The sequence below is a fragment of the Dermacentor andersoni genome, unplaced genomic scaffold, assembly GCF_023375885.2.
Source record: "Dermacentor andersoni unplaced genomic scaffold, qqDerAnde1_hic_scaffold ctg00000039.1, whole genome shotgun sequence".
NCBI classification, from domain to species: domain Eukaryota; kingdom Metazoa; phylum Arthropoda; class Arachnida; order Ixodida; family Ixodidae; genus Dermacentor; species Dermacentor andersoni.
The window spans coordinates 1,388,620-1,413,588 of NW_027314752.1; the positions used below are offsets into that span (position 1 = coordinate 1,388,620).

At 45.9% G+C, this 24,969-nt stretch overlaps 1 protein-coding gene across 3 annotated transcripts in view; it reads right to left on the minus strand.

The window, feature by feature from the left end:
* The window catches only part of LOC126526502 (uncharacterized), a 121,566-nt gene that overhangs the window by 22,142 nt on the left and 74,455 nt on the right, over positions 1 to 24,969 (minus strand). The window contains exons 1-2 of one of the 3 annotated variants that reach the window (XM_055068200.2): positions 1,080 to 1,255; positions 468 to 575 (exon numbers count right to left, since the gene is read on the minus strand). The exons of 1 other annotated variant lie outside the window; for it this stretch is intronic. The gene's annotated coding sequence lies outside the window, so the exon portion shown is untranslated. Of the gene's footprint in view, positions 1 to 467; positions 576 to 1,079; positions 1,256 to 24,969 lie in introns of those variants that run through there. One more of the 3 variants, XM_072285713.1, reaches the window with a different exon arrangement.

Consider the following 24,969-nt stretch of genomic DNA (forward strand, 5'->3'; position numbering starts at 1 on the left):
AGACACTGAGGATGCAACTGGCAAGTGATAGTGCAACTGACACAAAATATGCTGAAAAGCAACAGTATTCCCACAAGGAAATTACTCACAGCTGTGGACATTCAGTCGCAGTTCGCAACATAATTATTTCTGTATGATTTATTGTCTCGGGACAGCTCTACACAAATTTTCTGGATTTTTCTACTGTTTCTTTTGTGATGACATCAGGCACCAAGGGCACTACAGTATTATAAGAGTTCTGGCCTAGACAATTTAATTTATATTCCAATTTAATGCTTTGTGGGAACTTCCAACAGATAACTGGTCGGCCTTACTGGCCTAGATCTGAAGATGCCTTGTCACCTGTATAGCACAACAGTGATAGGGTGTCACGCATCACTCAAACGACACTTAATTCAATCTTCCTTTACTGGTGCAGCTCAAGTATTAGAAGCATCAGAATTCCTTGAGCAAATGGATATACATACCTGTTTCTGGACTGAGCCAACCAGCAGCAATCAGCACTTGCGGCTAATTGTTGTCAACAGTGCAGAGATGGCCTATATCTTGACGGGCACAACTAAGATCAGCAGAAGCTGTAACGACAGCAGTAGCACAGTAAAACAAATTAGACAAATGACGGTACAAACATCCAGGGATATGTGCCTTGAGCACTTCACCGCGTAACTGCCGCAAAGTGAAACATGTGCTCCTCGCGCAACCAGGAAACATGTTTTTAGCTGTAGGCATCACGAGTCTGTAGCGTTCGTCTGGGTGGCTCGAAATAAATATCCTAAAATCAGCATACAAAATTAAAGCAGACAGACTACCCGTGTAATATGCCGCATTAGTGTTATTACAATGTCGACCACGGATGCAAAGCTACGTGCATGACATATTGTTACAAGGCGGGAGACGTCTATTTAGAAGGATCGGCACTAAAGCAATGAATGGAGCGATGCCGCCAGAGCGAAAACAAGATCCTCCTCTTCCCGCGCTCTTTTTCTTCTTCGTGTGTACAAGCGTACCGCTACAACGTGAACAAAGAAAGCAACGGACGTAGGTATAATGCGCTGATTCGTGCGCTCATCCATGTTTACCTGTGAAGGTGCTCGTAAGCGACAGCGGCAGGGAAGTGAGTTTGTATACCTGCTTGCTCACCACGTGCCGTAAACACAGCCACCACAATTCCACCACAGAACCACGTGAACTCGTGCACAGAACACTCATTCATCGAATAAACCATAATGGAATAAACAAACTATGGTGTACTAGAGTACGTGTAGTGGGTCGAGGGAGCGCGCGGGCATGCGCGCGCGTGAAGCGGAAAGTCCGGAAAATCTTTGTGGCCGCGAGGCGGCGCTATGGAACCTTTCACTGTAAAATAAGTACAGACAGGCTTTGATCCAGCCGGCGACGCCAGCGATAGGCTGATCGGTGACATGTGACCTTGGTCCGCCGCTTTGCCGCCATGAAAGTTCCTGCGTGCCGGGCGAAGCGCGCGCGTTTCGCCTGTTGTGCTATGCACATTGCTGCAATAATTTCGTTCCGGGAGGGCCGAAATGCCTTGTTGGTGTGCGGTTGGGCGCCGAAACCGGACGAACGATGGCAAGAAGTTATTGTGCATCCCGCGCGGCAACCAGAAGAAAAGTATGCTTGCACAGAATTGGACGGAAGGACTTTGAACTGCCGGTAACTGCACGGTTATGCGACGGAAGGAACACAGAACGATACAAAGGTGCGATAGAAAGTATACACGTGCATGCGTCGAGCTGTGATAGTATTTCACTCGAGCGCATGGACGTTGATGGCCGAAGTTTGTGGACATTTATTTTAGTTCGTTATGAGCCCGCTGAATAGCTCGTATGACCTAGGATGCAAATGACCGAAATGCCTTGTTGCTGTGCGGGTGAGTGCCGAGATCAGACGGAGGACGGCAAGAAGTTATTTTGCATTCCGCGCGGCAAACAAAACCTAACCAGAAGATAAATGTGGTCGCATAGAATCGGACGGAAAGACAGAACCGTCGGTAACTGCACGACTATGCGAAACGAAGGTGCGAGAGAAAGTTTACACGTGTGTGTGCAGACGAGCTGCGATAGTATTTCATTCACGCGCATGAATGTTGACGGGCGAAGTTTGTGGACATTATTGATTTTAGTGCATTATGAGCCCGTTGACTTAGCAAGTGCAACATGACCTAGCATGCAAGTAAATAGTGGGGCAGAAACGTATTAACTCGCTGACAAATATCCGCATTGCGTTACGTGCGTTAAAAAATAAATTTCAGCACCTAATTTTACTTTCACTTTCCTGTGTTTGCGCGCGTTGTTAACTGCGCTTTACGATATGTCCAAAAAGTCATTTCCAACTGTGCATATCCTAATCGTTTTTTGTGCATTGCATATGTGAATAAATATATTCCTAAGTGCCTGCATTACTCTGCTTTTAAAACAAATACTGCATAGACACTGCTACTGGCCATCAAATAATAAAGTGTAATAGTATAATACAATTTATCAAAGTAGATTACATACAGCTGCGAGCTCGTTCCTTCCAAGTTTCCCTTACACTCGAAGAAGTTTCAGTAATCAGCGATGCCATTTTACTGATGAAAAACACACAACTGCAAATTAGCATAAGAAAAACGCCAGAAGCGATACACGGATCGCCAGCAAAACACAGTGCAGTAATAGCTAGGCCAATCCGCTTGCGTTTCGTATAAGGGCGCCGTAATTCTTACGGGGCTTTAGCGGTGCACGGAGGCGAAAAGGCGTAAACACAACAATTCACGTCATGATTCAAGTTTACGTGGCGACGTCGCATGGTTCACGAGAACAGTCAACCGCATTCACACACGCGCACACGCTACGCTCGATGTTGGTGTGCCACGTCATTAGATCGCGCTGGCAGCCCGAACACGATCGAGGAGACTCGCTGACATGATCCATACCGCCGCTTTAGAAGGTCACGACAGTTGCACTGGCTCGTAGCACTGAACCAGAAAACAAAACAGTCGTCGTGTATTCGCTACACGACAAACACACTCAGCGGCAAGAAAACTGTTGGCGCACTCGTTTCCACACACATAACGGATGTTTAGTTGAGGGTCGCACGTTTCAGCGACGTTATGTAGAAACTTTTCGGTCCAAGCCACTGTCAGCCTTCTTTTTTTACCCGAATTCTTTGTTCAAAGTAACCGCCATGTGTACGCAGCACACTTACGAGCAAAAGAATTCACAGAGCAAACAGGATTAAGCGCAAGCAATCACCAAGGCTCGCAAACGAACGAAAGGTAAACATGCGGAATCGCGAGGCGATCAAGCACTCATTCCGTGAGCGTTTTTCTTTCAGCGCTCTTTTGAAATTGAAGGACTAGGTTTAGCAGTTCGGGCCCTTCTTTCGTTTTTCACCACAGTCAGGCACCAGTAGGGTTTTATTTCCGCGCGTGTGCAGATATTTTTTCACCTCACGAATGCCGCGGCGCCGCGGTTTAGCTTGGGCGCCGTCTGCTACAGGAACTTCCTAGGTGGCGCGCGCGGCAGATGTCGCTTAAAACCCCTTGATAGTTCGAAAGTAGCGACACTCTCCTCCTCACGGCGCTTTCCTCCTCGATTCTCCTCGCCCGCCGGCTGCGCACGGCACGCTATTCCTCCTGGGCTCCCGCAGACGGGCCGCAGGATTCTATGGAGGCGTGTTATTTTGGGCCAGTTGCGCGCCCCAGTGTGGTTGAAAATTTTGAGAAATGCTAATAACAGCATCGATAATGCTAGAGGCAACATTTATGAGGAGGTTGGTTTTTTCCTAAAGCCGTATGAACGGGGTATAGCGATGTAAAGGGAACTTTGAGGCGAGTTCTATACTACAGACAATTTTTCTGCCGCATGATGAGATGCTTTACTTCGTGCGTCTGATCTTGTATTGCTTGTGACACATCCCTTTGTGTGTGACTTATTAAGCGAAAGCCTTAGACCTAGGTCCCGTTGTGAGCTACAGGAAATATCACGTGACCGAAGGAAGGCAGGAAGCGAACCAAAGCATGTGCAGCCGCGTATAAGAGATGATTAATGATTAGCAAAGTAATGATTGATTAGTGATTGGATTAAGATGAATTCGGGTGTATTAAAGTCGATGAAGGTGCATTAGAGTGAATTAAGGTCACACAGGAGTACTAGGTTGGATTAAGGTCGATGAAGGTGAATTAGGGTGGATGAAGGTGCGCTGAGGTGCATTAAGGACGGTTATAGTGGATTAGGATGGATTAAAGTGCACGAAGACGGATAAGGGTGGATTAAGAAGGATTAAACTGCATTAAGGAGGATTATGGTGGGCTAGGGTTAATTAAAGGGAATGAAGGAGGATTAGGGTGGAATAAGGTAGATGAATGTGGATTCGGGTGGATTAAAGTGAATTAAGGACGATTATAGTTGATTAAAGTGAATGAGGAAGAATTACGGTTGATTAACGAGGGTTGCAGTAGATTAAGGTCGATGGAAGTGGATTAGGGTGCATTAAGGAGGACTTTCGTGGATTAAAGTGAATGAAGGAGGATTAAGGTCGATGAATGTGGATTCGGTGGATTAATGTGCATTAGTAGGATTATGGTAGACTAATCGGTCTTAATACTCAATGAACCCCAATTCACCTTAGTCCACCCTAATCCACCTTAATAAAACCTAATCAACCTACATCGCCCCTAATGCACCTTAGCCAATCCTATACGGTCTTAATCCTCCTTTATCAACCCTAATCCATCATAATCCGCCTTAATACTCCTTAATCCTTATTCATGCACCTTAATCCAACTTAATCCTGCTTAATAGTCCCAATCTACCTTAACACCCTAATCCACCTCTATCAAACCTAATCCAGCTCCATGGTCCCTAATCCATCCTAATCGGCCTTAATCCTCCTTTATCAACCCTAATTCACCTTAATCCACATTAATCGACCTTAATCTTGATCATGCACCCTAATCGGTCTTATTACCCTTTCATCAACCCTTCACCTTAATCCACCATAATCCGTCTTAATCCTCCTCCACCCACCTTAATCTTTATTCATGCATCTTAATCCTTCTTAATGCTCTCTAATCCACCTTAATCTTCTTTAATACACTAATCAACCTTAATCCTCCCTAATCCACCTTATGTCAATAACTGATGATTCATTAACTTGGGTAATCATTCTATTATACAGGGATGGACATGCTTTGGGTCACGTGATACTTCCAGTTTACAACGCGACCTTGAAACAGATCTAAAGGCTTTCGCCTTAAACCTAAAAAAAAAAACTCAATGTTGACTAGCGAACGCTCATCACCTGCAATACCGCGGGTATACTTACCACTAATGTTTTTCAGGGCGCAAAGCAGAATCTATAATGCTGCACTTCCGACTGAATAACAACAGTTAGCGACGTGCGAGGTGATGGAGCCGCCCCAGAATATTAAGCATACTAAGGACTACCGCAACAAAAACGCTGGTGAGCAGGCCGGAAGAATGAAAAAAAATGCAGCATTACGGGATGCTTTGCTACGAGCTATAAGAAAGACGCCTCAGCTCGCAAACAACGCTGTTCTGTGTCGGAACAAAGTTCTTTCGGTCAATGTCATGCAGCCACTGCTTCCTGCGCAAGCCGTCACGCTTTCCTTGTGGTATCATAAAAACGGCATAACCATCTTCAGGCTTCTTGCTGCAGTTATATGCGCAACAGCCCGGCATATCGCTAGCACATATAGAGCAGGAAACACAGCGTACAACGTTCGCTACGCCGAGCTAAAACGCCGAGCCAGCCGTGCTCAGGAGGAAAATGGCGCGAACGAAAAAGAAAAATGCAAGCAAAACTCAAGATCCGCGCGTTTCCAAGGGCAACGGCAGGGAGACCAATCGTCGGGCAGAAAAACGGGGGCATAACTGGTTGCCGCGGGGGAACGCGCAAGGGGCGAGGAGGAGGCGAGGAGGTCGCGCGGTGGCGGCAGAGTTCAAAGAGTGTCGCTACTTTAAAATTATCAAGGGACTTTAATGTCGCTTTTCGAGGCTCCGTGGCGACGACGAAATCATAAGTTTTTGTGCATGCTTTGAGCTTGCTTCTGTTTTTATTTGCTGTTTTTTGCATTTATATAGTAACTGGGCGTGCGGACGCTCCTGTGTCGAGGCTTCAGGGACTTCGTTCGTAGCTAAGTGCTCTTTTTGTTCTTATTAGCTGATGTTCTTGAAGTGTTTTATTTTGCATGGAGCAGGAGCGCAACTTTTGAATTCGTGGTAAGCGTGGTAAACGTACCGGCTTTGTCTAGGTCTGGCGGTTTCCCTCGTTAGGCCTAGGTGCTAGGCGGGACCTATTTGATAGGCCTATTTAACTATCTCAGCTAACTCTTCGAAGTGATTTGGCGGACGTGCTCGTTGAGCCTAAGGACGTAGGCCTAGCGATGAAACCAAAGAAAGGGAAGGCCGCGGGGGATGCGGAGCAAGTGCAGTGCGACGAGTGCCTGCGCTGGTGCTCCCTCGACGAGACCAGTTTCCAGAGCTTAGCAGACGCAGAGGAGTCTAGCTTTACGTGCAGGCTGTGCGAAGGGGTCAGGGAAGCAGTCCAAAAACTGGAAGGAAATTGGACAGCCAAGTTCGAGGAGCTGAAAGCAGACCTGAGGGAGGAGCGGGAGAGGCGGTTAGCTTTGCAGGCGAAAGTCGCCGAGTTGGTCAAGGTGGAAGCGGTGCAGGCCGCGCAATTAGTAAGAACCATGGCCGAGCTTGGAGAAGAGAAGGAAAGGAGAGCAGAACTGCATAGGCGTCTCGATGAGCTTGAGACGCGCGCAGCGGAGAATGAGGGGTCGGGACACCAAGCCGGAGGCAAAAGCACAGAAAGTAGGGTAGACCCTACATGCGAAGTCGGGGGCAGGGTGGCAGAGCTAGCGGTAGTCAGTTCGCCGCCGGTGAATCGGCGTAGTTATAGCGAAGCAGCGCAACACGCCCCGCGGGAGGCGACGCCGCAGCCACAGGGGCGCCAGCGAGCACGAGGAGAGGAGTGGAACAAGCTAACCCCAAGGAATGCGCTCATAGTCAATGATAAGCACAACCTGGAAGTTAGGAGGGAGGGAAAGAGTGCCCTAGTACTTATCGGTGGTGATTCAAACATGAGGAGGTGCAAAAGAGCTATAATGGAGCGTGCAAAGGGTGATAAGCGGGTAGCAGTCGGGACGTTCCCAAGCAGGACAATGGACGCAGTACTGAGAGAAACAAAAAGCGAGCTGTCTGAGAATGTTGCAGAGCGCAATTTGGTAGTGGTAGCGGCGGGGCTAAATGATGTGTTGAATGGTGAAGCTGCAAAAGTAGTGGAAAGATTAGCGGAGGGAGTTGACGATTTAAGGGCGATAGCACAGCAAGTCCAGATCGTGGTATGCACAGTGCCGGAGGTGCAAGGAAGGAACGGAGCAATTGCCAAGGATGTTGTGGCTGTAAATTGTGAAATAAGAAAGCTAAGCCAGGAGAAAGGATTTGAAGTGGCAGACATAAACAGAGAAGTGCATAGAGCAGGCTTTGGCGGAGGCTTTACACGAGATGGCATCCATTTTAATGGAAGGCTGGGAGCCGAGATAGGCTGGCGCCTGGCAGGTCGGGCAGTAGCTTTTTTAGGGGGTCCACTGCGCCTCAGGGCGTAGGGGTAGGTAGAAACAGTGTAGAAAGTGCAACAATAGAGGCTGACGCCAATAAAATGGCCACTAGGAGGTCCAGGAAGAAAACTACAAATAAATTTAACACCAGGATCAGGTACATAAACATGCAAGGCGGTAGAAAGAGAGCGAGGTGGTTAGAAATAGAACAGCAGTTAAAGGACGAAGAAGTAGGTGTATACGCGCTATGCGAAACAGACCTCAGGGATCTAGAAGACCCACCGCTTATTGAAGGCTACGTCTGCAGGAAGGGAGCAATAGAACAACAGCGGAGAGGAAGGGAGGAGGAGTAGGTATGCTCATACACGAAGGAACAAATTGGCAAAGAATAAAGTTAACTTGCAAAGAACATGTCTGCGTATCAGGTACAATTGCCGGTAAAAAGGCATGGCTAGGAGTAGTTTATTTAGGGACAGGGGACAAATACAGGCAAGAGAACAAAGATCTAGTGAAGTGTCTTGATAACGATATAAAGCAGTTTGGAGAAGGTGCCGATATTTGTCTGCTGGGTGACATGAATGGCCACATCGAGGATCTGGATGGATACACAGATTGTAATGGGAAGTTGATGCTACACTTCTGTGAACGACACGACCTAGTTATAGTATATAGAGAAACTAAGTGTGAGGGACAAATCACGTGGGAGTCCCGTAACAGACAAACGACCATTGACTACTGCTTAATGTCGCAGGGATTGTATAGCAAGCTAGCAATAATGGAAATAGACGAAGAGGGGAAGTACAGCCTCGGAAGTGATCATAAGCGTATTAGTCTACAGTTGGGAGCCCTACTCAAAAGAGAAATGCAGGGAAGCCAAAAAGAGTACGCAAAATTAAATGACGCGCAAATAGCGCAAATAGCGGCTGGCATAGAGGAAGCAATAAAGAAACATCCCATGGAAAGGTGGGATTATAATCAGTTGGAACTACTCATCAGTACAAAAATAAAAGAGGTAAAAGGAGTAAACCGCTGGAGAGGAAAGGGGAAGCCACGAAGTTGGTGGAATAAGGAAATTAGAGAGGCCATCGAACAACGACGGTGGGCATCTCGGGAACACAGAGAAGCAAAGAGGGCGCAGTTATCTGAAGAGGAAATAGGCCAAAAATGGGAATATTATCGACAAAAGAAACAACAAGTGCAGGTCCTCGTCCAGGCTAAAATAAAGCAGTCCTCTGATCGCTGGCTGGCTGAAGTTTGCGATGCAACTAAAGGGGGGTCAAGAAAATTCTGGAACCATATAAGCTGGCTGGGTAAAGCTAATCACAGAAAAGAGGAACAGATTCACGATGCCGAAGGAAATTGTTTAGAGGGAGATGACGCTGTGAACAACATTGGTTCAGTTATAGCAGAGTAATTTAGGAAAGACGATAGGGTAATCGCCCCAAGTGAGGGAGCAACACAGAATAGCATAATAGAAAACAGCTTAGAATTGACCAATCTTAACTGGAAAAAGGCGGAAGCAAATGTTCCAAAATGCACGTCCGCGGGGATAGACGAAATTCCAATCAAGTTAATTAATGAACTTGGCACAAGAAGCAAGGAAACGCTGATAAAAGCATTGTAGGCAGTCATAAAAAATAAGCAAATTCCGCACAGCTGGAAACAGAGTAAAATGAATTTGATATATAAAGGGAAAGGTGATAAGAAGAACATAAAATCTCTCCGACCAATTACGATAACATCAGTTATATATAGGCTGGCGATGCAGGCGGTGAAATTAAAAATGCAGTCATGGGTAGAAAGTAATAGAATACTTGGAGAACTTCAGAACGGGTTCAGAAGTGGTAGGCGCTTAGATGATAGCCTGTTCGTGCTTACCCAGTGCATAGAAATAGCTAAGGCGGAAAATAGACCTCTGTATTTAGCCTTCCTGGACATAAGTGGTGCATACGACAATGTGAACAGGGAACTCCTGTGGAACGTATTAAAAGCTGAAGGTATCGGTAATGAGTTAATTGATTTTCTACAGGAACTATATCGAGAAAATAATGTTGAAATAACATGGGAAGGAATCAAGAGTACGACAACTGTCGAGGTTCACAAAGGATTAAGGCAAGGTTGTCCTCTATCACCGCTGCTGTTCATGCTTTATATGATAAGCATGGAAAGAAGGTTACAACGAAGCAATCTAGGGTATAATCTGTCGTACAGATTAGGCGAAAATGTTGTTGAGCAACGACTACCGGGTTTAATGTATGCGGACGATATTGTACTGTTATCAGATAGCCAGGAAGATTTGCAAACTCTGGTTATATTACTGTGGGGACGACGGAGACAGTTTAGGTTTCAGTTTTAGTGCAGCTAAGTCCGGTGGGATGTTTTTCAACGATACAACTGATCAGGAGCTTACAATACAAGGCCACGAAATACCCCGAGTGGCCGAATACAAGTATCTCGGGGTATGGATAAACAAAGGGCAGATGTACACGGAAAAGCACGAACAGTCTCTAATAGCAAAAGGGCGAAGAGATGCCGGGATAATGAAACATAAGGCATTGTGGGGTTACAACAGGTATGAGGTACTGAGAGGCATTTGGAAGGGAGTAATGGTGCAGGGGCTTACTTTCGGGAATGCGGTCCTCTGTTTAAGGGCAGAGGTTCAGTCGAGACTAGAAGTAAATCAGAGAGCTGTGGGAAGGTTAGCACTAGGTGCCCACGGGAAAAGCACAAACGAAGCAGTACAGGGAGATATGGGCTGGGCATCATTCGAAGCACGGGAAGCTCATAGTAAAATCCTATACGAAAAACGTCTGAGAAAATTGGATGATAACAGGTGGGCAGCTAAGGTGTTTAAATACCTATACAGAAAGAGCGTTGACTCACAATGGCGGAAAAGAACTAGGAAGCTAACCAGTAAGTACGCCAGACACGAGGACGAAAAAGGACAGAGCATTAAACGACAGGTTAAAAATGCGGAAGGTAAAAATTGGATAAATTCAATGGAAAAGAAGCATAGTGTAGAACTATATCGATGCTGGAAACAGCAGATCAGGAAGGAAGCGTTTTATGATAACTCAAGAGGCAGTGCCCTACTCTTTGAAGCTAGATCAGGATGTCTTAGAACGTGGAGCTATAAAAAGAAATTTAACGAAGAAGACACATGTACTGTGTGTGGTAAATATGTAGAAACAATGGAACACCTCATACTAAAATGTGATGGTATCAATCCCGATGTCGATGCGGCCACAGTCACCCTTCCTGAGGCCCTAGGGTTCAGAGATAATGATAGTCATGTAAATAAATGTGCGGTGGAAATTAGCAAAAGGCGATTGGAGGATTGGTGGCTGAAAAGCAGAGAGCTGACATAAGGTTAAAAGGGTAGGAAGACGTATTTAAAGAAAATCGAGAAATTCAATAACACACAACACAGATAAAAATAAAAGGCAAAATAAAAATCTGAGCATGGTGGCAACTGCCATCGCCCCGTTTCAAAGGGGACGCTCCTACCTTCCATCCATCCATCCAGCGTGACGTCAGGGCACGGACTCGCGCCTGTCGTCTGCTACAGTTCGGGCGTTGTCCGGGCGCTTTCTGCGGTGTTTTCGTTTGTTCGCCCTCGTTCCCTCTGCTTGCATACTTATGGTGGTCGTCTCAAATATATTTTTACGACGTCTTCCTTTGCGAGCATTTATTCAAAGAGCTAATTTCTTAGACAACAATGCAGCTCTCGAAGGCAACGCTACAGTGCCAGCCGAAGCGACGCAGACCAGCCCATTGCGGGTTTTTCATACGCGGATAGACAATCGCAAAAGCATAGCCTATAGGAATCCAGTTATGATACCATACCTGTCACGGTGCAACAAGTATGTGACAAAGCTGGCTATATATGACTTCTACAGCAGTTACGTTGATTTTATTCCGCTAAAACAGGTTTGCTCACGACAAGTAGTTCATTGTATAATATCGAATTTTTGCATTTCCTCACAGAAACGCTCGGCAGTAGCATGGGGACTTAACTAATACTGGAGCTTAGATTCTACACGCCTCACTTGCTTCTTTAACTGCTTGTCAACATTAGGCGGTTCTTCACGTGTTTATTTTTTTTAAGCGGCGGAAATTTGAAGTAAAGTTAATGAAGGCTTACAGTTATTTACAGAGTACAAATAGGAATGTACCAATATATATTCCCCTTTTCGTGCTACACGTTCAACTCACCTCCTTAGAGCGCGTTTGTTAATAATTAATAATGTATGTTATGTTCCTCTTTTTTTGTCTATGTTACCAAGTGTATATCATTTATTTATTTCAATGCCGCAGTGTGTTTTGCATTGTTATTGTGGAAATATTTCACTGTTCTTTCATATATTGTATAACTGCAATGTTTTATGGCCACTATATAAATGTAATTTATATGGCGCTTGATGTGTTACCCCATGCAGCCATATTGTACCTAAGGGGGTGAGGTTACCTGAAGCCGCGTCTGTGCGGCTTTTTTCCCTCATCCACCTCATTTACCACTCCTCTGTACATGTGTGTGTAAATGGAAATTAATAAATCAAATCAAATCAAACTCACTTGAGAAATTTACTGGTGCTTGTTGCTTGAGGAATATACATGACGAATCTGTTTGGCGAACTGACACAGGCTGCTCGGCCCAATTTTTTTTAGTGAAGTATGCCTGCTGGACCGCATAGCTGCAGCCAGAAAGCAGTCGAAGCGTCAATGACTAGTAGTATGGGACATATTGAAGATATAGAAATTCCCCCGGTGGAGGGTCAGAAATCAAGTGAAAGTATATGCAAGGCTTGTGGTGCTTTCTTTATGAATGTTTGCGATTGGATTGGAGCAAACTTAATTTAGCCTGCAAGGTTCTCTTTTATGTAGCGACGAAGCGAATAGTTATCCGTTTGTATAATTAAATAACGCTGGATCGAGACATGGTGAGAAAGAAGGTGCTTGAATTTTCCTTTTGTAGGCAATCTAAGCTGCGGTGTAGTAGCTCGAGAATACTTTAGCCATTCCAGTTGGCGCTGTAAAAAAATGCTTTATGGTTTTAATTCGAAGTTGTAGTGAACTGATGGGTTTCGCGAACATAGCGTGCTTCGCCATACGGACAGTCGATTGCTACCGTTACGTGATCAGGGGTGTGCCATATTGTCGATAAAGGCTACTGAGGGCCACTATGAAACATTTCATCACTTTCATTTGAGTGGCTCTCGATCTTAACAACGAAACTTTTCTCTCAGGTGATTGCTACTATGGTGTTTGTGAATTAACTATTTATATACTCTATATGACGCGCCGTCGTGTTAGCAGCCATGAGCAATTCGTTTTTTGGAGGCCTGTAATAGTCAGGCGCGCATTTCTTACGAAAAAGTTTGCTGCTACTTTCATCTCCTTCTAAAACGTTTTAGAGGGGGATGATCTTTTCCATTTGGCATTTTAATCTTTTCCATTTGGCTCCCTGATGGATGAGCATTCCGACTCCCCTCCCTTTCTTTCCGACTTAGTTCTGTTGCACCCTTCCCAAACATAATTCTCAATCACAGCGGCTCTTCTGAGTCTCTAAGGTGCGTTTCTGCAACCGCATACGCCCCTCTTTGTTCTCTATTTAACTGCTCCTTAATGTCTGGCCACTCTTCCTTTCTTCTGCCGCCCTGCATGTTGATGTAGCCTATTGCATGGCGAGCTGTCCTTTTTTTCCTCCTTTTTCTGTTATCGACGGCGATGCTCTTCTGAGGTTCCCCTAGGGGACCTTCTTCAATACTATCTACCCTGACCTCCCGAGCGTCCGCGGGCCCCCTAATAAAGCAACAGCGCGACCACCAAGTCGCCAGCCCACTTGTCGTGCCAGCCTATAAATGAAGTGGATACCGTCTCGTTTAAAACCACAACTTCTCACTTCCCTGTTTACTTCGACAACCTCGAAGCCTTTCTCTCGGTTCATTTTCCATATTGCCTCATTAGCAGCCACTACGGCTCTTTGCACGTGACTGTTACGTACAGGCACCTCCGGCACCGTGCACACCACGATATGCACCTGAGGGGATAGCTCGCGCAAGTCGTCCACTCCCTTCGCCTAGCGCTGGGTGAGTACTGGCCCTTTCCTGTTTAGGACGTTATTTAGCCCACCTGCTACTATGACAAGGTTGCGCACGTGGGCATTTTCCGCGAGCTTTTCTTTTGCTCGCTCCATGACAGAACCCAGTGCCCGCCCTGGAAATGTCCCTACCGCCACTCTTTTGTCGCCTTTCACCCTCTCCACAATTATATTTGAGCAACCAGCCAGGTTTGAATCGCCCGCGATAATCACCCTTTCACTCTCTCCTACCTCGTCCTGCTTCCCTTTGTCCTTTTCCGCGTGATTCGGACTCGACAAGGGGCATTGTCCACTGGGCTCCTGCTTTTTCCACGTGGCGGCCTCAAGGTAGGTGCCGCTCTTTCCAAATAACCCTTCATCACACTGCATGCATTCCACGTATTTCGCTGACCCCCCTCGCCTGTCGCGTCGGGGGTCTGCGTTCCATTGTCACGCACATGCTCGTTCACAATGGCGGACCTGTTCAGCTTTTCCTGGGCTGCTTCAAGTCTCTTTTCAACTACCTTCAGTGCATCACGCTCCCTGTTTAGCTCATTTTTGAGCTCTTGCACCTGTTTGAGAAGCTCTTCCTGGAAAGCCTCCATTTTCTGCTGCCTAGCATCGACATCACATTGTGTGCCGGTTGATTCGATGCCCTCTCCATTCTCATCCATCTCCTCATCCGCTTTGAGGGACCCCCTGCGCACTGCTAGCTTTCCCGTCTTTCTCGCCATGTATTGCGCGGCTTTTTGCAAATACTACATTACTATAACAATGCTACTACTGATGCAAATACTATAATACTATATCAATGCAGAGCGCGTGCCTTTGCAAAGACCGATACGCACAGGATCCAAATCCTCAAAATGCCGCAAAGCAACTCTCACCACTGTTGCAAAAACAATCAATGCCGCGGAGACCGAAGGTATGACACGCTCTCGCTCGTGCTCAACCACGCGGCCACGCTCTCGCTTTCCTACCAAAACACGCACAGAAAAACCACTAACAGCTATTGTCTTGTCATTTCCAAGCTATCACTTAAATACTACAAACACTGAATGTCCCACCCGGCTGCACGTGTTGGAGCAGGTGGCACGAAAGGACGCTCTGACCATCCTGCAAAACAAATATACACGAAGCACACCCGCGCACCCGAAATACGAGAGACAAAAAAGAAAAGAAAAAGAAAACCACTCAATTACAATTTAAAGGCAAAAAATCAGCAAATAAAAAACAGAAGCAAGCTAAAAGCATGCAGAAAAACTTATGATTTCCTCGCCGCCACGGAGCCCCGAAAAGCACGTCCATTCGCCACAAAATCCAAACAAGGTTTCACCAAAATCCTTTCAATCAAAATCCAACAAATTTTCAGACACCTGGAGCGCCGCCCTGGCGGTCAGAACGTGCACAATGCAGCCGCTCCCGCGGACGAATATTGATACTGGCAGTGGCGTTGCGTGCGCTGAAAGTCGGAAAACAAAAGGACGCCGACGATATTGTTGCGTATACAAGTGCCGCAACTATGTCGGGATGAGGGCGGATGTATCCTTCTGCGTTTTTCCATCTAAACTCTACGAACAAGAACGGAGGCGGCGTTGGATCCAAGCAGTCAGGCGAGCGGAGTAAGTTCCCGTCTTGTCGCTCTGTCAAGCGGTGTCGGGCTGGTTTCTAAATCGAATTTCGCGTGTGTGCTTGGTTTATTCAATAGTGAAGACGGTCAGCCGTGGCAGCCAGTACCAAACAGCAGAAACTGCCATCGGCATTTCGTCGGAAACAAAATGAGCAATAGCATGCACCATCCGGCATATGTACCAACCATTCTTCCTTCGCAATACCACCGCACAGCCCCTTCCAATGCCACCACACCAAGCGAACGATACGAAAGGTGAATATTAACCATTCATTGCCAAGAATTATGTGGGAGGGAAACTGCCTTGTAATACGAGTTGTGTGCCTATACTGCCGGCGCACGCGCAACTAAGCCGCCTATGTGTTTTAAAACATGCGCATGCGGATGGGGACTCGGCGCTGAGATGCATCCGGTAAATTTATGTAATTAGTGCTAAATGTAGCCAGGGTTGTTACGGATCAAGCAGCGGAGCACTCAAACCTTTGCTTGCGCGAGTCAGCTGATGCAATAAAGCTTTGTCCTGGATTGACTGCTGTGGCGAAGTAACATCAGAATTTTTTGTCTAGTCAGAGAAGTATGAAATGTCTTCAGGCCAACTAATACTTCCGAAACCATAGCGCAGCACGACCGGCGCCATAACTGCTACATTTGCGAGGCCAGCTGCCACACAAGCGTGGGAACGGCACAGGGCGCAACCGTTAAAGAAACACACGTGCTCGCCGCGACACACTGTGAAAAATGTATAAAGCTTAAAAAGCTTCTTTCGTAATTTCTTCACTTGATGGCGCCAGCTTCTTTACGAAAACTGTCCACTTAAAGCGGCGCGAAAACGGAAACATACGAACTATAAAACGGTCGCGGACGTGTCGTCTGGTCGAGCGGCGGGAATATGCTGTGTTACGTCGCGCCGCCTATCCAGCGCTGGTTCCACATTGCGGACATCTTTTATTTTTCCACTGCTGTCGCTGAACCCAAGGGTTTCAAGGATGCCAGTGGTGCCTAAATCGAACGCTGGGCAGACGTATTCACATTCCAATAAAACATGCTGCATCGTTTCCCTAGCTTTACTGCAGCAAGCGCATGCTTCTTTTTCCGTTTCATATTCCGCTATATAGGTGCGTGTTCTAAGGCATACCGATCTTGCTTCTAAAGGTAATGAGCTACCCTTTGAGTTATCATAAATTGTTTCTTTTCTGATTTCGTTTTTTCCTCTTAAGTAGTTACTCATGGCAGGTTTCTTTTCCATTGCCGCCACCCATGAGATTATTTCAGCTTCTCTGACTTTCCGCTTGACATTCTTTGTTACTGTGCTACTCACCCTATACCGGCCGCGACTTGCTGGTAAGCTTCCTAATTCTCTTGCTCAACTGTGAATCAATGTTTTTCTGTACAGATACCTCAACACTCTCCCAGCCCATTTACTTTCTTCCATATTCCTCAGTCGTTCTTCATACTCAATTTCACTGCAACCTTCCCTCACTTCAAAACTAGTCAGCCCATATCACCCTGCACAGCTTCATTTGTAGTCTTCCCGTGAGCGCCCAATGCGAGGCGACCCACTATATATACATATATATATATATATATATATATATATATATATATATATATATATATATATATATATATATATATATATATATATATATATATATATTGCCTTCATTTATCCTACCAAGGTATTTATATTCTGTTACCCTAGGTATTTCCTGGCCCTGTACCGCCACTGTCCACTGTTTTCATTGAATACCATATAACACCTGATTTTCTAACACTAAATTCCAAACCTAAATTGTTGCCGTCCTGTCCATGGATATTAGCCTGACGTTGCAAATCCCTCTGCTTATTAGCTAGCAACACAATGTCGTCCGCATAAATGCCTAAGTGGATGGATGGATGGATGGATGGATGGATGGATGGATGGATGGATGGATGTTATGAGCCCCCTTTGGAAAGGGGCAGTGGGTTGCGCCACCAAACTCTTGCTATTATACTGCCTTATTGTCCTACATAGGTTAAACAATAAAAAAGAAAAAGAGCCCTATGAACTTCCGCAATCAAATTTTCTGATACCTTATCGCAAACTGTGTTTTTGTCGTATCCCTACTTTTCTTCCACCAATCCTCCAATCTCCTCGTACTAATCCCTATTGCGGACATGTTTACTTTTCCACTGCTCTCGCTGAACCTAAGGGCTTCAAGGAGGCCAGTGGTGGCTAAATCAACTGCTGGGTAGACGTCTTCACATTCTAATAAACATGCTCCATAGTTTCCCTAGCTTTACCGCAGCAAGCGCATGCTTCTTCCTTCATATATCTCGCTTGATAGGTGCGTGTTCTGAGGCATCCCGATCTCGCTAAGTAAGTCCTGGAATCATTACACTTTTCCACATACCTCGGAGGACTTCGTACCTATTGTATCCCCATAGCGCTCTGTGCTTCATTATGGCTGCATTTCTCTTCCCCTTTACTGTTATGGTTTTTTCCTGAGTTTCCACGTATCTATTGCCTTCGTTTATCCATATACCAAGGTATTCATATTCTGTTACGCGAGGAATTTCTTGGCCGTTTATCTCGCCTGTCTGTTCACTGTTTTCATTGAATACCATAACACCTCGTACCTATGGTATCCCCATAGCGCTCTGTGCTTCATTATGACTGCATTTCTCTTCCCCTTTACTGTTATGGTTTTACCTGTGTTTCCATATAGCTATTGCCTTCGTTTATCCACATACCAAGGTATTTAGATTCTGTTACCCGAGGCATTTCTTGGTCCTGAATCTCCACTGTCTGTTCGCTGTTTTCATTGAATACCATAACACCTCGTACCTATTGTATCCCCATAGCGCTCTGTGCTTCATTATGGCTGCATTTCTCTTCCCCTTTACTGTTATGGTTTTTTCCTATTTCCATATAGCTATTGCATTCGTTTATCCATGTACCAAGGTATTTATATACTGTTACCCGAAGTATATTTCATGGCCCTGTATCTCCACTGTCTGTTCACTGTTCTCATTTAATACCATAGCACCTCATTTTCTAACAGTAAATTTCAAACCTAAATTGTTGCCTTCCTGTCCACAGATATTAGCCAGACGTTCCAAATCACTTTGCTTGTTGGCTAGCAACACAATGTCGTCCGCATAAAATAAACCTGGGAGTTGCTGCTCTACTACTGTACCCGCCTGTTTGTATGAGAGATTAAACCCGATATTACTTCCTTCTATAGCACCCTCGCCATCCTCACCATGTACGTACATCATAAACAGCAGCGGGGATGAAGGGCACCCTTGCCTTTGTTGCTTGTCCCTTGTTGATATGAACTTTCTCCTCGCTCCTGATCCCTTCCCATTCAACGCTAACGGTATTTTCTAGGTAAATCTCTCTCAAAAGCTGTAGACAATCATTACCTAAGCCTTCCCCTTCCAGAATATCCCACAAAATGTAGCGGTCTACGTTGTCGTAGGTTCCTGTAATGTCTAAAAAGGCCACATGTAACGGTCTGTTTTCTACTTTTGATATTTCAATACACTGAGTAACAACAAATAAGTTCTCATCTAAACGATACCTATTCTGAAGCCATCCTGAAGTTCTCCCAAATTGCCATTATTCTCTGCCCATGCTTGAAGCTTTAATTTGATTGCCTGCATTGCTAGCCTGTATATTACCGATGTAATGGTCAACGGTCTGTACGAGTGAATTCGATCTTTCTCTCTCTTACCTTAATAAATTCAATTCATTCTACTTTGTCGCCAGCTGTCTGGTATTCGTCTGTATTTAAAATATTTTTCTACGGCTTTCAACAGAGCTTCCTTACTTCTTGGTCCTAGTTCGTTAATCAGCCTAACGGGAACCTCGTCTGTGGCTGTGCACTTGGAAATTTTCACTTCGGCTTTCTTCCAGTTGAAATTTGTCAGCACCAGCTCCTTTTCCACCTGGGTCTATTTCATGCTCATTTTTTCTTCAAATAGAACCTCGTCATTGCCTTGGAAAGATTCGGCTGTTATTTTTTGGATGTCATTTATTGCCGCTTCTCCTTCGAGTCTGTTTTCATCTTCATCTAGGATATGTTGTTGTATTGTTGTTGAATTCCTGCCTAATAATTTCATGTTGTTTCAAAATATTCTAGGTGCGGCCTTCTTTTTCTCACGTATTTCTGATAACCAACGTTCACTTTCATCTTTTAATTTTGCTTGCACCAGTATTTGAACCATAGACTTTTTCTCGCAGTATATTTCCCACTTACTGGTTACTTCATCCTGCGGCAACAGCGCCTTTTTTGCCTGCCTGTGCTCTCGGGATGGTTTTTGTCGTTCGGCGATCGCTTCTCGTATCTCCCTGTTCCACCTCCTTTTCGGTTTAATTTTTCCTTTCCAACGAATATGTTGTTTCTCTTTTCGTATTTCTGTCGCTATTACACTTAGAAGCTCACTGTATTCCCACTCTTTATTTGGCCATTTGTCAAGTTCTTCCTCGACTCTAGTGATTATATTTCTTACTTGTTCAGCGTTCAAATTTGGACTGGCCATTTTGCATTCCTTGCTCTTTCCCAATTACATATCCCATTTCCAATATGATGCGTTTATGGTCAATCCCTATTCCGCTACACCCTCACTCATCGATTACTATTTCTGTCAACTTATGATGAATTCCTTCTGTCGTCAGACAGTAATCAATGGTTGATTGCCAGTTTTCCACCTCTCACGTGATCTGCCGTTCACACTTAGGCCCTGTATTCACGATAACGAGATTATGTTGCTCGCAAAGGTCTAGCACTGACTTCCCATTGTTGTCGGTGTAGCCATCTAAATCCTGTATGTGGGCGTTCATGTCACCTAATAGGATAATTTCAACACCATTCCCGAAACGCTTAATATCAGCGCTTATGCATTCCACTAACTCTTTCTTCTTCTCTGTGCAATTATTTCCTGTCCACAAATACGTAACTCTCAGCCAAGTTTCTTTCCCACTCATTGCACCTGATAACCAAAGATGCTCTTGACATTGTGAATTTATTCTTTTCCATTTGGCTCCCTGATGGATGAGCATTCCGACTCCCCCTCCCTTTCTTTCCGACTTAGTTCTGTTGCACCCTTCCCATACATAATTCTCAATAACTGGCGGCTCTTCTGAGTCTAAGGTGCGTTTCTGTAACCGCATACACCTCTATTTGTTCTCTATGTAACTGCTCCTCAATCTCTGCGCACTTTTTCCTTTCTTCTGCCGCCCTGCATGTTTATGTAGCCTATTGCATGGCGAGTTGTCCTTTTTTTCCTCCTTTTTCTGTTATCGACGGTTATGCTCTTCTGATGTTCCCCTAGGGGACCTTCTTCATTGCTACCTACGCTGGCTTCCTGAGCGCCCGTGGGCCCCCTAAAAAGCAACAGCGCGACCACCAAGTTGCCAGCCCACTTCTCGTGCCAGCCTGTAATTGAAAGGGATCCCGTCTCGTTTAAAACCACCACACCTTCTCACTTCCCTGTTTAATTCGTCAACCTCGATGCCTTTCTCTCGGCTCATTTTGCATATCGCCTCATTAGCAGCTACTACAGCTCTTTGTACGTAACTGTGACGTACAGGCACCTCTGGCACCATGCACGCCACGATCTGGACCTGGGGGGATAGCTTGCGTAAGTCGTCCACCCGCTTCGCTAAGCACTGGACTAGTCTTGTCCCTTTTCAGTTTAGGACGTCATTTAGCCCACCAAGGTTGCACGCGTGGGCATTTTCCGCGAGCTTTTCTTTTGGTCGCTCCATGACAGAACCCAGTGTCCGCCCTGGAAATGTGCCTACCGCCACTCCTTTATCGCCTTTCACCCTCTTCACAATTGTTTCTGAGCACCTAGACGGGTTTGAGTCACCGGTGACAATCAGCCTTTCACTCTCTCCGTGCTTCCCTTTCTCCTTTTCCGCGTGATTCGGACTCGACAATGGCATTGTCCCCTGGGCTTTTGCTTTTCCGCGTGGCGGCCTCAAGGTAGGTGCCGCTCTTTCCAGCTAACCCTTCCCCACGTTGCACACATTCCACGTACTTTGCTAGCACTCCCTCTTCTGTCACGTCGAGGGACTGCGTTCCATTATCACGCACATTCTCGTTCACAATGGCTACCCTGTTCAGCTTTTCCTCGCCTGCTTCAAGTCTTTTTTCAACTACCTTGCGTGCATCACGCTCCCTATGTAGCTCATCTTGAGCTCTTCCCCCTGTTTGACAAGCTCTTCATGGAAAGCCTCCATGTTCTTGAGCCTAGCATCGAGATCACAGTGTGTACCGATTGACTCGGTTCCCTCTTCATTCCCATCCGTCCCCTCCTCTGCCTTGTGGGACCCACCGCGCATTGTCTGTTTTCCCGGCTTTCTTGACATGTATTGCACGCCTTTTCTGATGCAAATACTACAATACTATAATAATGCAGAGCACGTGCCTTTTAGCAAAAACGTATACGCACAGGATTCAAATCCTCAAAATGTCGCAAAGCAACTCTCACCACTGTTTCAAAAGCAATCAATGCCGCGCAGACCCAAGGTTTGACACACGGTGGAAGAATAAACTAGGTGTCTGAACGAGGCTGCCGCGCCGACGACCTTTTCGCTCGTGGTTTACGTATCGCTCGGCAGATGGCGCGGATCATTGGGGGGCCAACCGCAACAGCTGGCAAGGCGGGCGGCGCTCCTCGAACATACGCGCGCGCATAGGAATCGCTAGTAAATTGCCCCGTAAATGCCTGTGTACCAATTTAAGTGTCTGTCGAGCCTTTGGGAAGCAAGCATTGGTATATCCTCTTAAATATCTGAGCTTAGTAGTGCTATCCAGACCTAAATTTAGTTCGAGCTCATAAGAGTCAAGTAGAGAGACAGCGCGCTTACTAGTGCTCAACTTCGGTGCAAATGTAAAACATTATGGCTATTGTCGGATGCAAAACCCTTACAAATCTGTGCCTAACTGGGAGATTTGGATGTCTAGACTGTCTCTGGCCACGCAAGTCATATAAACGAGATCCCGCTGACTGAAGGTGATTTTTCTTGGTACAAGTTTTTTTCTTCTGCATTATTCGTCAGAAGTAGATATCTTGCTTTGCAACTTCATATATAAGCGAAAATTATGGCCCCTGACGAACTCCGGGTAGCCACATCTTTACAAAATACTCCGCGTTGCAGATTCTGCGTGTTTACTGCAAGCGCACACGCACGCCAGGTAAACTCTGCGGGCAGTGCTTTTCAATTTTCACGCAAGACAGCCGGGGACACACAAAAGAGACTTTTATTACTTCACACCAGTGCACGCCTAATTAACACAGCAACAAACGTGGAAGTAGCTCTACAAACCCTAAAGGTTGTTTCCCACCTTAGACAAGCTTTGAAAGCTTCCTAAGATGTTGCATGTTTGTTTTGTGGTCTATCGTTGTTTGTTTACAAACTTGCGTCATCCTCATGGCTATATAATAGTGCAGCAGATTCGCCATGATGTCATCTTTGTGGTCCTTGCATGGGAAGGAGAAGGTATGCTTTTCTAGCATAGCCTCTACCGTCAGCTCATACGCATTCCTGCGCGTGGCATATTGCTGAAACTCTTTTTCAGCCACCTGCAGCAAAGAAAAAATGCTTATCTTTGGGTGCAGGAGCCCACCTCTCGTTTTACAATCCACAAGTGTGCTCACAGGCTGAGCGTGAACCTCAGTCTCTTCCACGAGGCTCTGCCGGCACACTGAGCATGTTGAGTACTTGAGCAGTTTCCTGCACATAAACCCAGCAAGATAATACACAATGCAATCAACTGCTTCTGGCTCTGTGCAGACCTCAACAAACGCCTCATCACACTCAATCTCAGCGGCAACCAGACCATCCATTTTGGCTTTCAGCTCCTGAAGACGAGTCTCTTGTTTTTCACCTGCCTGAAAGGCAAGCTTCAAATCGGCCAAAGTGAGCACATGTGCTTCTCGAGCTCGCTCTACCTCGCAATTTCCAAATTTTGGTGGCTTAATTAAACTGTACACTGACAGCATATTGTACAGTTGAAGAAAAGTAGGCAAGGAGGGATGGTCATTCTGTCCTCCTGCTTGGCGGATTGTCCCAAAAAAACGCTCCAGTACATCTTGGTTAAATTTTCCACTCAAGACATACTTAAAGCCACAGTCTTTGAGCAAATATCTTGTCAGCTCCAAAGCCGACAAAACTGTGACTCGCAGACCTGCTGCAGTCTGCTCTGTGAGAAAATGTGCGCGGGATATCCTTCCGGCCACCACTTCTCCCTCCCACTTGTTTAACCAGTGCAAGAAAGAGGCAAGAACCCTCAAGTCCTTGCTTCCCGCTGTGATGCCTTCTTTAGGATGGCTGCGATTCAGTGCATCGAATAAATCGTTAAATTTCAATGTAAATTCCACTGTCCCTTTAACATTCTCCAGTCCAGTTGCTTTTCTCCGTGAGTAAAACTCCAATCCATTGGCAACACTTCGACTGAAGAGCTGGGTAGCGAGCTTTACTCGCATTTTCTCAGTATTCGTAGGATTCAGATGAGCATACGTGAGCTTGTGGCAAACACGCAAGTGTCCAGGCTGCTTCTTGTCCTCAACAAACAGCTTATCATAGTGTGCCCACTGGACACGACCACCATGGAAGTTCAAAACTTTCTGGGCATGCACACGGTTCCGAACGCACTTCATAAGATGCGGAGCATCTGAAAAAAACAAAAATGCTGCGCTTCTCATCAGCAGGGTGCGTGAAGGAGCTTTTGGTGCAGTTTAGACTGCCACTTACACCAAACTCCTTCCACATATAGCGGTTTGTGGCTGCACCATCACACACCACTGCATCAACCAAAGCCCCAGCCTCCTCCAGCATAAAGACAGCTTTCAAAACAAGCTGTGCAAGCACTGTTCCTTTTGTTGGCCCTTTGCTAGCGAACACTGCAATGGGCTGAGAGTACTGGTCTCCAAATGCGCGGTAGGCAAACACGAGTCCGTGGTCAGCAAGGTCATCACTGGTCCCTGCACCGTCACCAAAGTCGCTGAACCCTACATAAGTCATTGATTTCGAATGCACACGCATTTCCTTTCTGACACGCATTTCGTCGAAAACCAAGATGCCGTGGCGCTGATACTCGTCTTTCGTCGCCATCTTCCTTTTAAATGCAGCAAAAAACCTGCTGTCAAATCCACATTTCACCCTGATCATGCTTAGATATTTCCGCACTGTCGTCACACATGGAAGAGGGAGCACATTGTTCTCTCGTAAGAATGCGTACGCGGATGGGCTCCTTATATGCAACAAGAGGCACATAAGCAGCCATTCTTCAGTGTAGCGACGATTTTTCTTGTTGGCGAGCCTTGCTGCCGCTAAGCATTCCTTGATAGCAGTTAGCTGTACATTCGGAAGTCCAAGCTTGCAAAGTTTGGCCTCGAGCTCTCCTTCAGAAACTTTTTGCAAGCATTCACGGGCTTCCTTTAGCTCCGAAGAAAGATCCTTAAAACGATTAAGGAGGCGATTTTTTGATCTCTTCAAGGCATAATTTGCACGCCGCAGAGCAGCAAGTCTTTCACTGCTTTGTTGGGAGCGCGAAACATGAACGCTAGCTGTCCTTAAGGTGCTCTTCTTCTTCAGTGCTCGTGTTTGGTGGATCCGCAGAGTGTCCGACAGGCCGATGCATTTTTGGCAAACTGACACATCCGCACTCAGGAAGAATT